At 42.6% G+C, this 14,017-nt stretch overlaps 1 protein-coding gene across 2 annotated transcripts in view; it reads left to right on the top strand.

Annotated features, from left to right (window-relative positions):
- The first annotated feature begins 10,590 nt into the window (after positions 1-10,590).
- Positions 10,591-14,017, top strand: part of LOC138978572 (E3 ubiquitin-protein ligase MIB2-like) — a 29,355-nt gene continuing 25,928 nt past the window's right edge. The window contains exon 1 of one of the 2 annotated variants that reach the window (XM_070351317.1): positions 10,591-10,810. The gene's annotated coding sequence lies outside the window, so the exon portion shown is untranslated. Of the gene's footprint in view, positions 10,811-13,872; positions 13,975-14,017 lie in introns of those variants that run through there. The other variant, XM_070351318.1, reaches the window with a different exon arrangement.

Below are 14,017 nucleotides of genomic sequence, written 5' to 3'. Positions count from 1 at the left end.
AGGAAAGTTGGGATGATGTTCAGAGAACAGTTCAGAACATTATGTTTGACATTGATCGAGCTCTTGACAGACAATCGACTAGCGTGCAGGTGACTAAGAAGCCTACTTCCAGGCATAGCAGTGTAACACCTAGCGTTGGGTCATCCACCCACAAGTCAGCCAGTGTTAAGACTGCCAGCCATAAAGCAGCTAGCATTACGTCAGCCATCCACAAGTCAGCTAGCCACAAGTCAGGTATCAGGAGATCAGGTAGCCAAGTAGCTTCTCGCGCCGAGTCTCTCCGCTCTAAAAGTGTTAGCTCTGAAGACACTAAATTGGCTCTTAAACTAGAGGCTGCATCCCTGGCCATAAAAGTGGAAGGTGACGCAATAAAGGAAGCTCAGTTTAGTGAACTGGATCTCTTACAACAACAATATGCTGAGAGAACAGCAGCTAAGCAGATTGAAGAAGCTGAGAGAACAGCAGCTAGGCAGGCCGAAGACGCAGCTAGGCAGGCTAAGGAAGCTGAGAGAACAGCAGCTAGACAGGCCGAAGACGCAGCTGAAGCAGCTCTTGAAGATATTAAACAGAAAAAGGCTTTGAGACAAATTCAGTCCACCGAATTGAAAATTAGCTTAAGAGAACAACAAGCTATGTTACAAGTATTGGAACAAGGTGAATCCGTTCAGCAGGATCTCCCTGATCTACCGTCAGTTGATTTGTTGAACACTAGGTTCCACCCTCGTCCTTTCGTTCCCTTGTACAGTCTTGTAGCCCCTCCTCTAAACAATGAACAAACAGCGATAGGAATAGGGACAGGTGCTGCCGTCATTGCTGACCAAGGGACACACCAGCCAGCCTTGGACGCCGCGTCTGTTCCTGTCTGCCAAGCTGCCGTCATTGCTGATCAAGGGACACACCAGCCAGCCTTGGACGTCACGTCTGTTCCTGTCTGCAACGCCGCCAGCACCCGTGACATCTCTACTGTCAACGCTGCTGTCACCAACTTCATCGCAGGAACCGCAACGACTGAGCCACGACAGCACGCGTTACCTGTCGTGGACCTCGTCGTTGGAGTCAACGCCTCTACAAGCGCCGCTACTAGCAACAACGCCACCTACGAGGCGTGTAGACCTCAACGTAGAGAGGATGTCAACGCCCCCCATCACGTCGGAACGAGCGCTCCTTTCGTCCATCAGGAGCCCTTCACACCTAACTACACGACGGCTGCAACTACATCCTCCATGCGGCCTACAGCGCTGCTGACCACACTGCAGCACCCTCTCGGTGCATACACTGGTCAGCCGCCTCTGCACAACGTTGGACACTCAACGACAAGCGTCACAGGCTCTCGCCCGCCTGATCTCGACCACACAGGTTGGTCCTATCACCTACCAGAGACAAGGGAAGGTGATGAGACGCAAGAACGACACACCTACTTCCCAGAAGAACGTCACCAACGCATGGACCACAGACGTTTTCAAGTTACCCCACCCTGTTTCCCCTATGATACCCACCTACATCCCAAACCAGAGCCTTTCGTGCCCACATTCCTGGACCCACATCAGACCACCCCCAAAGTTATTTGGGGAAACGAAAATGCAAGGCCCCCTGCGTACATGAACTTTGACAAGGAATGTCATGCAGATCGTCCATTTGTCTCCTACCCCCCGTCTGCGTACTACCAACGTCCACTTGCTACTCCTGCCAAGCAGGACACTCCTATGGACTCTCTCGCCAAAACCCTATCAGACGCTCTGATGATCAACCGTTTGCCGATGCAGGAGCCGTGCATTTTTGTTGGTGACCCTCTCCAATATCCAATTTGGAGATCGTCGTTTGCGTTTCTCATCGAGAGACAGAACATAACCAGCAGTGAGAAGTTATTGTATCTGCAACGGTACATCGGAGGTCAAGCAAAGGAGGCCGTGACCGGCTTCTTTCTGCTGAGAGAAGGTGATGCCTACGAGAGAGCCATGGAAGTGCTGGAAAATCGGTTCGGCAACTCATACGTCGTTTCGCAAGCTTTCCGGACCAAGCTGGACGAATGGACCCCAGTCAAAAGCAAGGATCCCAAGGGACTCAGAAGTCTGGCCGATTTCTTGCAGCAATGTTCCGTTGCTGCCCAGGAAGTTGGTGGACTGAGCATCCTGGATGATGCCCAATACCTACGGAAGATCGTCGGAAAGCTCCCAGACTGGATGAGTCACAGATGGTCTAGAACAGTTGCTCGAACCAAGGTTGAAAAGAAGAGGTATCCTCTGTTCAATGAACTCGTGTCGTTCGTTACCCTCGAAGCAGACATTTCTAACGACCCTGTCTTCGGCTTGACAAGTGCATCGGGGACACCAAGAAAGTTCACAACGAACCTGTCAACCCTGACAGAGGATGTCACCGCATGTCTGCACTGTCAACTTCCGGACCATGACGCTGGAACATGTAAGGAACTCATAGTGAAGCCTCTGGTTGAGATACGAGATTTTCTGTTCAAGAACCGTATCTGCTACGGATGTCTGAGAAGCAAGGATCACCAGAGCCGTCAATGTAAGCAGAAACAGACGTGCAAGAAGTGCAAGAAGGCTCATCCCACTTGTCTTCATGATGACAATTTCAAGTATCAGAACAGTATGAGTGAAAACAAAGGGGCGAGTGAACACAAGAACAATTACCGTACCTCTGCTGCTGACGTTCAAGAGCCACTGTCATCGTCGACCCCTACAGTGTCTGCTCTTAAGGCCAGCGAGGAAAACAGCATCGGTTTCACGTCTATGATCGTTCCCGTTCTCGTTTCCAGTGACTCTAACCCCAACGTAGAAGTGCTGACGTACGCACTACTGGACACTATGTCCAACGCCACTTTTGTAGTGCAGTCAGTGGCTGAAGAAGTTAAAGCCAAATCGCAGCCGACTACACTCAGGGTCTCCACACTGACTGAGGACAATGCTGTGGTCTCCGGCAGGAAGTACTCTGGATTGCGTGTCCGCTCTCCTACCTCCTGTGAGTTTGTCAGGCTCCCTTCTGCCATCTCACGACCTTATCTGACCGTTGACCCCACTCATATCCCCACCTCAGAGACTGTCAAAGCTTACCCACATCTCCAACACCTGTCTCCTAAACTGCCCCCCTTGTACCCTGACTGCGAAGCAGGCCTCCTCATTGGCTACGACTGCGCTGAAGCCCTCATGCCCCTAAACGTTGTCCAAGGACTGCCATTCGCAGTAGAGACTAAGTTAGGTTGGAGCATCGTCGGCAAGGCACCGCATTCCGTCGCCTTTGATGGCATAGCCTCGTCCATGCGCGTCATCGTCAAGCCAGGATCGAGGGAAGAAGAACGTGTAGCTCACGTCTACAAGGTACAGGTGGACGAAGTCTCGTGTACTGACCCATTACATGTTATGGAAAGAGACTTTGCAAGTGACTCAGGATCCATGTCCCAGGACGATGTAAAGTTTGCGAAGATCGTGAAGGAAAACGTGAAGATCAACGAAGCTGGTCACTACGAGATGCCCTTACCATTTCGACCAGAGAAACCGTCCCTCCCCGACAACAGAGGTGCCGCAGTCAAGCATCTGAAGGGCCTGAAACGCCAGAAAAAACAAGGGTACCGTGATGACTGCGTCAAGTTCATGACATTAATCTTGTACGGGCTGATCGTGACGTATTTTGCCTCTAGGGCAATCCACATTGAAACCCTGGATGACATGTCAAGTGATTCCTTCATCAACGCCCTACGCATTGTTGTCTCCATGCGAGGAAACATATCACGCATTTGGTGTGACAAAGGAACGAACTTTGTAGGTGCATGCAACGAGTTCAAACTGGCATGGAAGGAGATGGACTCTGAACGACTGACATCAAAGATGCTGGAAAGCAAATGTGAGTTCAAGTTCAACCCCCCTGCAGCTAGTCACATGGGTGGCGTTTGGGAGCGTCAGATCCGAACGGTACGCAGCATCCTGAATGGTCTTCTCAGAAGATCAGGCCAGCGTCTCACTACTTCATCACTTCGTACGTTCCTATACGAGGTGATGGCCATCGTGAACAGTCGACCACTGTCTGTCGAGTCATTGGAATCGGCAGATGGACCACGCCCTTTGACCCCCAACCACGTCCTCACCATGAAGTCAGGTGCCATCCTTCCGCCCCCTGGTGTGTTTGAAGATCCAGACCTGTACGCCAGGAAACGTTGGCGCTGTGTCCAGCGGATGGCAGACGAATTCTGGCTGCTATGGAAGAGCCAGTACCTTTCACTCTTGCAGAAACGTCGTGTCTGGCAACGTCCCCAGGCAAACGTACAGGTGGGAGATGTTGTTGTTTTGCATGACCAGAACTTGTGCAGATCAGAGTGGTGCATGGCTCGTGTAATCGAGGTGATGCCTGGATCTGATGGACTGGTCAGACGAGTGAAAGTGCATGTTGGAACAAAGGCTCTAGACAATCACGGCCGTCCCACTGGTGATAGTCGCATATTAGAGCGACCGATTCACAAAATGACTGTGTTAGTAGATCGTGAAAATCACAAAGACAAAGCTGTGTAAGCGAACTGAAAGAACATTGAACTTTGGAGTGTTTTTCCAATTTGACAGTTGTAGATTGTTGCAGTTTGTTTTTATACCAGATGATGTAACGGACATTTATGTTTTAAGTGGTGCGTTTTCTTTATGCCGTCGAGTAAATGACCAGTGGCATTTAGTTGAAACGAGATGTGTTGAAACATTGAAAATGATTGAACCGTAATAGTGCTGTGTAAATGTTTTGCAACACAATGATTTTGAGTTGTAAATTGGAAATGTCTAAATCTGCGTTATTCTTCTTTTGATATAAGGAATATGTTTGTACAAAGGTTTTTGAAGTAAATTATATTAATATAATTTCCGGTGGGAGTGTGCATGCCGATGTGGCATGCAGTCACCTACTTTTGTTGTAATTACGTTTGCTCAAGTCATTGCACGATGTAAAAAGAAGTAAACCGTGTTTTTATTGTGGCACCTTGTTGTGACCCGTTTTGTGGAGCGTTAATATTTTTACGTGAAATTCACGTGCTCCTTGTTCAGTTGTTGTGACCTGGTTTTGGTCGGAGCGTCACAAACTGCGTCGTTTAGTTCTAGAACACCGTGAGATTCACGTGCTATTTTCCGTGTTTTGATTTTGAGGTGAGCCCTGCGAATCTGCGTTGCAAGTTTTAGAATACGTGTGACTCACGTGTTTTTAGCTTTGTGATGTCAGCTAGTTCCTTGATGTTCTTTCTGTTAAATATACCGTTTTAAGTTTTGGGCATGCACGGAGTGCGTGATCGGTTACTGATTGGTTGTAAAATAGTAGTTTCACCCGATTCTGTCTTAGGAATGTTGTTGGTTGGTCAATCCGGTGACCTTTGACTTTTGAATAACTATTCCATGTTAGGTTTTTGTTTCCATAAATACCGCTGCTTGACTCCTGTCTCGTCAGTCGATCTGAGGGTTTTAGGAAGCGTTTGGTTTTGATGTAAACGTATGAAGGTTATCAAGTGAACCAACGGAGTGTTTCTTATGTTTTAACGTCAACGTAATGTTCTTGGAGACAGTTGTTTCTCAAGTGTGAATCGTTTTGTGCCCTTCGTTTGTGAGGCAACACGTTTTTGGTACTGCTGGTCAACCCACACAGCGCATAAGGTAATTTTGTTGTTACTTGTTTGTGTTGTGTTTTGGTCGCCATTTTGTAATGACTTTGTGAGTTGTTTATGTATAACGTGAGTTGAAAGTCTGACTTGTTGTAGTGTTTCTTTATTGTGTGTTCAATTGTTCTAGTGTTGTGAACGTACAGCAATGTTTTGTAGACGCTAGAAAGTCGCTAATGTTTATAATGATAACTTGTGTTTTCTGTGGTTAACGAAGTTCGAAGTGAAACGTTTTCTCCGACTTTTTCAGCCTTACGTTAAAAGAATTTAGGTAAAAGAAGCTTGCGGTCTGTGGTGATCGTTTGTAAACGGGCTTATTTCTTGTAACGTTATTGAGGGAAAGTGGATGAGTAAATATCTTGTTTGTGACTTTGATTAACGCAGGAACGTTGTCGTTAGACTTTTTTGGTATGACAGTTTGCTTTGTATTCCTGGCCTGATGAGTCAACGTTTTGTATTTTTCTGAAACTAGCCATTTTGGTTTTAAACGTATGTATGCTAAGTTTCTTGAGTATTCTTAGTGCTTATGGTATTGTTGAACGTACGGAACGTAATTCTTTATTGTTGTTGAACGTACAGAACGTAACTCTTTATTGTTGTTGAAGGATTAACCAACGAGTGTTTGGTAATTGTAACTTTCTTGTCTGTTTGTCTTCGCCTGTCTTGTGATTGTTTATTTTTCTTGTATTTACTTCTCGTGTCTTGTTAATGCATTTTAATACCTTTTGCCATGTCTAATAATTTGTTTTCTTTTCTCTTTTTCTTTCTGTCCATAAGTTTTTTACCGCAATAAGTAGTATCGCAATACGTAGTATCGCAATACGTGGTACTGTAACGATATATATACATTACTGATCCCTAGTGTCAGATGTAAAATAATAAACCAGTACTTTTGCGCGTTATCGCTTGTAACCTGTGTTTGTCATTTCGTATGAACAATATGTAGTACCAGCCTCGCTCACGAAGGCGCGCACACCATGTCCTTTCTGTCTTTATGTGTCCTTTCTGTCTGTATGCCGTGTCCTTTCTGTCTTTATGTGTCCTTTCTGTCTGTGTGTCCTTTTTGTATGTGTCCTTTCTGTATATATATGTCCTATTTGTATAAACTTGTGTCCTTTCTGTCTGTATGCTGTGTTCCGTCTACATATCCTTTCTATCTGTATAAGTCCTGTTTGCATGTGTCCTTTCTGTCTGTATGTGTTCTATCTGTATGTGTTCTATCTGTTTGTGTCCCTTCTATCTTCATGTGTCCTATTTGTATCTGTCTTAAAATGTTCTATCAGCATGTGTCATTCTTGTATGTATGTGTCCTTTCTATCTGTATCATCATTGTCTGTCAAAATTTCTTCCACTGTTTAGGCTTTTTTGCATGTCATTCTGTAGCTTGTTCATTGCATGTTTTATCACTTTCCATGTTAGACAAACGGAAGAACAGAAATAGGGACAAATATATGTTGTTTGTTGTTTTTGCATGCTATTGTGGAACTGATGAATAAAAAAAAATATTAATTTGTTTTGTTTTTGAAAAGGCCCTTTTTTCAAATGGCAAACTTAGAGCAAGTAACCTTATTATTTTAATATTATTTTTACTTTTCCTGTTTTGTGTGCTTTTTGACTCGCATGCGAAGCAAAAGTGAGTCTATTGTACTCACCCGAGTCGTCCGTCCGTCTGTCCGTCCCGGCGTCCGTCCGTCCGTCCGGAAAACTTTAACGTTGGATATTTCTTGGACACTATTCAGTCTATCAGTACCAAATTTGGCAAGATGGTGTATGATGACAAGGCCCCCAAAAACATACATAGCATCTTGACCTTGCTTCAAGGTCAAGGTCGCAGGGGCCATAAATGTTGTCTAAAAAACAGCTATTTTTCACATTTTTCCCATTTTCTCTGAAGTTTTTGAGATTTAATACCTCACCTATATATGATATATAGGGCAAAGTAAGCCCCATCTTTTGATACCAGTTTGGTTTACCTTGCTTCAAGGTCACAGGAGCTCTTCAAAGTTGGATTGTATACATATTTTGAAGTGACCTTGACCCTGAACTATGGAAGATAACTGTTTCAAACTTAAAAATTATGTGGGGCACATGTTATGCTTTCATCATGAGACACATTTGGTCACATATGATCAAGGTAAAGGTCACTTTGACCCTTATGAAATGTGACCAAAATAAGGTAGTGAACCACTAAAAGTGACCATATCTCATGGTAGAAAGAGCCAATAAGCACCATTGTACTTCCTATGTCTTGAATTAACAGCTTTGTGTTGCTTGACCTTGGGTCAAGGTCACATGTATTTTGGTAGGAAAAATGTGTAAAGCAGTTCTTAGTGTATGATGTCATTGCTAGGTTTAGCTGAAGGTCAAGGTCATGTAAAGGTCAAGCATGTGAGTCGTATGGGCTTTGCCCTTCTTGTTTGTACTTGGGTTGCATGAGGGTAATGTGTTGTACGGAAATGGGAATAGTGATGATTTTCAAACCTGAATGAGTTGTATGTGTTCCTTTCATTAAACCAACAAAGAAAAAAGTAAAGCCATCTGAGGGCACACACTGACACAGACACAGAGATAGACTCAGACTACACACACACACACACACACACACAACCCCACTCTACCCCATGCACACATGCATGAACACACACAGACACACAACAAGAAAAATAATTTTGCTGTGTTGGTACAAATCTTTTGACATAGTCAGATCTTTTTGTGTGTGCTGCAGTTTCATAATTTGTTAGCATCATGGTCCTGGGTTGTAATGGTCCAAAATACCAAAGTCGGGAAGCCATATTCCTATTTGACATCATGCTACTTCATCATCATGATTTGAATGATAATTTATCTATTTTGATGCAGATAGCAATCCCATTAGACAACATTCGTTTTTTATATTTAGTCAAGTTTTGACTAAATATTTTAACATCGAGGGGGAATCGAAACGAGGGTCGTGGTGTATGTGCGTGTGTGTGTGTGTGTGTGTAGAGCGATTCAGACTAAACTACTGGACCGATCTTTATGAAATTTGACATGAGAGTTCCTGGGTATGAAATCCCCGAACGTTTTTTTCATTTTTTTGATAAATGTCTTTGATGACGTCATATCCGGCTTTTCGTGAAAGTTGAGGCGGTACTGTCACGCCCTCATTTTTCAACCAAATTGGTTCAAATTTTGGTCAAGTAATCTTCGACGAAGCCCGGACTTCGGTATTGCATTTCAGCTTGGTGGCTTAAAAATTAATTAATGACTTTGGTCATTAAAAATCGGAAAATTGTAAAAAAAAATAAAAATTTATAAAACGATCCAAATTTACGTTTATCTTATTCTCCATCATTTGCTGATTCCAAAAACATATAAATATGTTATATTCGGATTAAAAACAAGCTCTGAAAATTAAATATATAAAAATTATTATCAAAATTAAATTGTCCAAATCAATTTAAAAACACTTTCATCTTATTCCTTGTCGGTTCCTGATTCCAAAAACATATAGATATGATATGTTTGGATTAAAAACACGCTCAGAAAGTTAAAACAAAGAGAGGTACAGAAAAGCGTGCTATCCTTCTTAGCGCAACTACTACCCCGCTCTTCTTGTCAATTTCACTGCCTTTGCCATGAGCGGTGGCCTGACGATGCTACGAGTAAAATGGCATTGCGTTCAGTTTCATTCTGTGAGTTCGACAGCTACTTGACTAAATATTGTATTTTCGCCTTACGCGACTTGTTTTATCTGTATCACTGTAATTCATTTGTGTACAATGTTTGCCATGTACATAACTCTGGCGTTATTAGTATATCTATGAGTGTAATAAAAACACAACATAAAACGTGTGTGTGTCTGCCTGAATGGAACCATGTGATTGGTTGTAACCTTGTCTTCTCAAAGATAGACTCACACACACACACACATACACTAAGACACACAAACACACACATACAACCACATGCACACACACATAAGTACACATGCACTTGTACACATGCAGGCGCACACAATTAGACCAACAGTTACACACATGACAGACTCGATGACATGCACACACACATATGAATGCACGCACGTACACGCACACATTCACAGATGCGTGTGTGTGCATTTGTCAGCCAACTCTATGTCTGTCCACCTTTCGCAATCACGAACGGCACACTGTCAACTCCCAAGTCCTGAGTTCGAATCCCACTCCCGTCAATACTTCAGGCTGTGTGTGTCTGTACGTGTGTGTCCCGACCGCAGCAAGACTGGTACCAACAGGATGTGTGTGAGTTCGTGTCTGTGTGTGTGCGTTTGGAGTGAAAATGGAGAATGCAGACCCGTGCCATGCGCCAGAGCAGTGCCAAGAGCGTGATGCCAGAGTGAAAATGGAGATAAACGAGAGTGGTTGTGCCAGACCCTTACCGGAGTAAGAGTGGTGGCGTGAGAGTGCTGGAGTTAGAATGGTGATGCCAGATCGGTGCGAGAGTGAAAATGGTGGTGCCAGAGTGAGATTGGTAGTACCGGAGTGAGAGTGCCAGAGTGGGAGTCGGCTAGACCTGTGCGAGATTTAGAAACCCAGATGATGGTGGTGATCTGCGGAGTGGGAATGATGGTACCACGTACCAAAGTGGTGGGTGTAGAGAAAAAGCGGTTTTACTGAGTGCTGTTTTATATGTTTTTTCATTTACTAGAACTCAGGACCCGCTTCGCCCGGATATCATTCGCCAATAACTATTACATTTAGGAGGGGGGTGTGAGAGAGAAATTGGGGAGCTAGGGGCGGGAGGGAAAGATTGAAGGGAGGGAGACAGAAAGGGGAAGGAGGGAGAGAGAAGAAGCATAGGTCACACTAGTCTACGCTGTCGCCCTTTGACCATTGACACAATCATTCTCTCATGATGAAATTCCCGATTCTATAAATAACTGTGTTTTCCAGAATTCAGCAGCTGTAGATGAGTAGACTACACCGCACAGTTTGTCATTGACTAGATCATAACTGCATACCGAAAGCCGCAAAGTTCACACAGCTCATTTAGCTATGACAGAAGCAGAGACAAGTCACTGTGAGATAGATTGGACTGACGTGACAGAGAAAACAGGAGACACTTGAAAACAAGTTGAGGAAATACAGTATACACACTGAATACGGAAGTTGACGAAGCGGCCGTTCAATCTTGGTGTAGGCCATTGTGTTTAAGGTGAGTGTTGGGTCCTGTGTCTGTTTTATCAACACTCTCTGTCTTCGGCCCTCTGTCTGCTTCTCTGTCCTCTGTCTACCCCCATTTACTCCATCAGTGTTGGATTTGTTGTTCAGTTCAGGAAGTAAACAAACTAAACTTCTTTAGTAGCCTACTTCTTGCAGAACCACGACATAGCATTTATTCTGTGCAAAGCTAAGACTTTAAACTGTTTGTGTACAACGTTACCTGAGCTAACTGGCGTTGAAAGTGATGCGATTCCCATGATCGAACAATGTTTGTGTTTACGTAGTAGCAGGACGTATGTCATATCTCTGCTTGTGGTAGTAAGGGTGGTGACCAGTTCCGTCGTCACAATGTATAGTCACGTATCAGTGATATCGACTGCCACAACATATGTTGTTGTTGCCGCATAACAACCCGATGAATTGCTAAATTGTGAATTGTGGCTTGGGTGAATGAATGTTAGGGCCTCGCACTGAAAAAAAAAGTACGCCATCACAAAGTCAGTGTACTGTATGTTCACCGGCAACGACTGTCACGTCTTCGGTATACACTGAAGAACAAAATTAAAGCTGCTTTACTGATAGCCTGCACAATCTTGAATTCAGTCCGTCCGACACCAGATTCGTTGGTGACAAAGTCACTGTATGGGTATTCCGGGCCATGATTCATATGCTTCACGACACAGTAATCCAGCGGTATGACGGCTTACTAGTGCCAAAACCTGGGGTTACTCATTTTCACGTGATAATTACTAATTAACGCTGTCAGTTACTGTTTTCACTCGTTAGTTACTCATTTTCACGGGATAATTAGTTATTTTCCCGGGAAAATGACTAATTTTTAGTTTTGGCACTAGCAATCCGTCAGGAAGTGAGCCAAAACTAAGAAATGAGCAATGCGATTCCCATGATCGAAAGTTGTAATTTTCCCGGGAAAAGTAGTAATTAACACGTGAAAATGGTAATAATGATAATTACAATTATGAGGTTTTGGCACTAGTAAGCCCTATGACGGCTTACTAGTGCCAAAACCTGGGGTTACCCATTATCACGTGATAATTACTCATTAACGCTGTCAGTTAACTAATTACTGTTTTCACCTGTTAGATACTCATTTTCACGGGAAAATTACTAATTTTTAGTTTTGGCACTAGCAATCCGTCAGGAAGTGAGCCAAAACTAAAAATTAGTAATTAACAGGTGAAAGTTAGTAATTATTCCAGGAAAATTAGTAATAAACACGTGAAAATGGTGATTATCAAGGAAAAAATTACTAATTTTTCCTTGATAATTACAATTATGAGGTTTTGGCACTAGTAAGCCGTCATACAGCGGGCCCTAGAACTAACTTCATAGCCTTAAAATGACGGTAAGCGCTAACACAGGCACCAGCTGAGCACTTTCACAATCGTCACTTTCTCTCAAAGTTTGTGTATATGTCGTATCCATTCTGTACAATTTGCGCATTATGTACAATGAGCAGCATATCTTGCACATTGTATACAATGAGCAACAAGTTTTGCTCATTGTATACAATGAGCAAAAGTGTTGCCCATTGTATACAATGAGCGAGACCATAAAGTTGCACATTGTATACAATGTGCACCGAGTGAGCAAGATTGTTGAATGGCGTTCAAGCTACACTGATATATGAATCATAGTGAATGGTTGAATGGAATATGTGAGTAAAGTGTTCTAATAACGATGTTTGTTATGTTTAAGCATTGTTTTGATTCTCATTTCGCTAAAACTATACAGTGCATTAGGAATTTAATTATTGTAAATTAATTAAACAATAAAAACAAATACAACAAATAATGTTGTTTCAACACACGCACACACACATAATTCGTTCATAATAGCGCTCACATTGTCATGTCATTGCTAATGAGAAAAATATATTTTAAAAAAAGAAAAGATTTTGAATATGTTTTTGAAAATATTGTTTTGGATTTTTCGTTCCATTCTTTTTCTTATCATATGCACGCCAGTTCACAACGCCGAAAGCAACAACAACAAAAAACAACGCATGCATATTGGTCAAATTTGAAGCGAGTTACGGCCGTTTTAAAATAAAAAATATGACGTCATTCTACTTCCACTACAAAGTTAAATGTTATTTCCAGCCAAACTAACAGCGCTATCGATGTGCGGTTTCACTAAAGTGGTTCCTATGCATCAAAGAATTAAAAAAAAAAGTTGTTTTTAGCTGTTTTCTGCCCCTTTTAATTTACAATAATTAAATTCTTAATACACTGTTTAGTTTTAGCGAAATGAGAATTAAAACAATGCTTAAACATAACAAACATCGTTATTTGAACATTTTACCATTCACTATGATTCATATATCAGTGTAGCTTGAACGCCATTCAACAATCTTGCTCACTCGGTGCACATTGTATACAATGTGCAACTTTATGGTCTTGCTCATTGTATACAATGGGCAACACTTTTGCTCATTGTATACAATGAGCAAAACTTGTTGCTCATTGTATACAATGTGCAAGATATGCTGCTCATTGTACATAATGCGCAAATTGTACAGAATGGATACGACATATACATCCTCAACCAAATCCTTGTAGATACCCATATGCTGACAGTGTGTGTGTGTGTGAACAAACAAATATACAAACACACTCGCTCTAGCTCACTGATTTACCTACCTATTACCGCATCAGACTAACTGATTACTGAATCAGGCTTATCAAGCGACACAAAAGCAGCACACACTTTGGGCTACACAATTTTACCAGTCTTTTTCGAATTCCTTGTTGAGATATGATTCCGAGCCAAAGTGGGATCAAGCGATAATCATGAACTGCTTAAAAAAACAAAAACACACACGTTCAAAATGAACTTCTATTTTAATTACTTATTTTTGCTTCCTTTTCTTCTTTTATTTGTAGGCAGGGATCGTGGGTGAAGGGAGGTTGGGGGGGCTGATCAAGTTGGTTTGTTTATAGTGCGTAGGTCACCAACTAAGTACTGTACTATCGTTCGTCGGATACGTCAGAAGTTTCCCAGAAACTGAAATAAGTCCACTCATAATGACATAGCAAACCGGACAGGTGTGTATGCCCAGGGGTATATGTAAGAAGATAACGTGAAGAACATTTGAATGTCTTTGTGAGAACGATGAAGTCTTCATAACAAGAGGTTTTGTATCTTTTTCTTTTTTTGGTTATTTTTTTTTCTTTCG

This window comes from Littorina saxatilis, linkage group LG10, assembly GCF_037325665.1.
Source record: "Littorina saxatilis isolate snail1 linkage group LG10, US_GU_Lsax_2.0, whole genome shotgun sequence".
NCBI lineage: Eukaryota > Metazoa > Mollusca > Gastropoda > Littorinimorpha > Littorinidae > Littorina > Littorina saxatilis.
The sequence above is the reverse complement of the archived record's forward strand: the minus strand, read 5'-3'. Positions and strand labels throughout refer to the sequence as shown.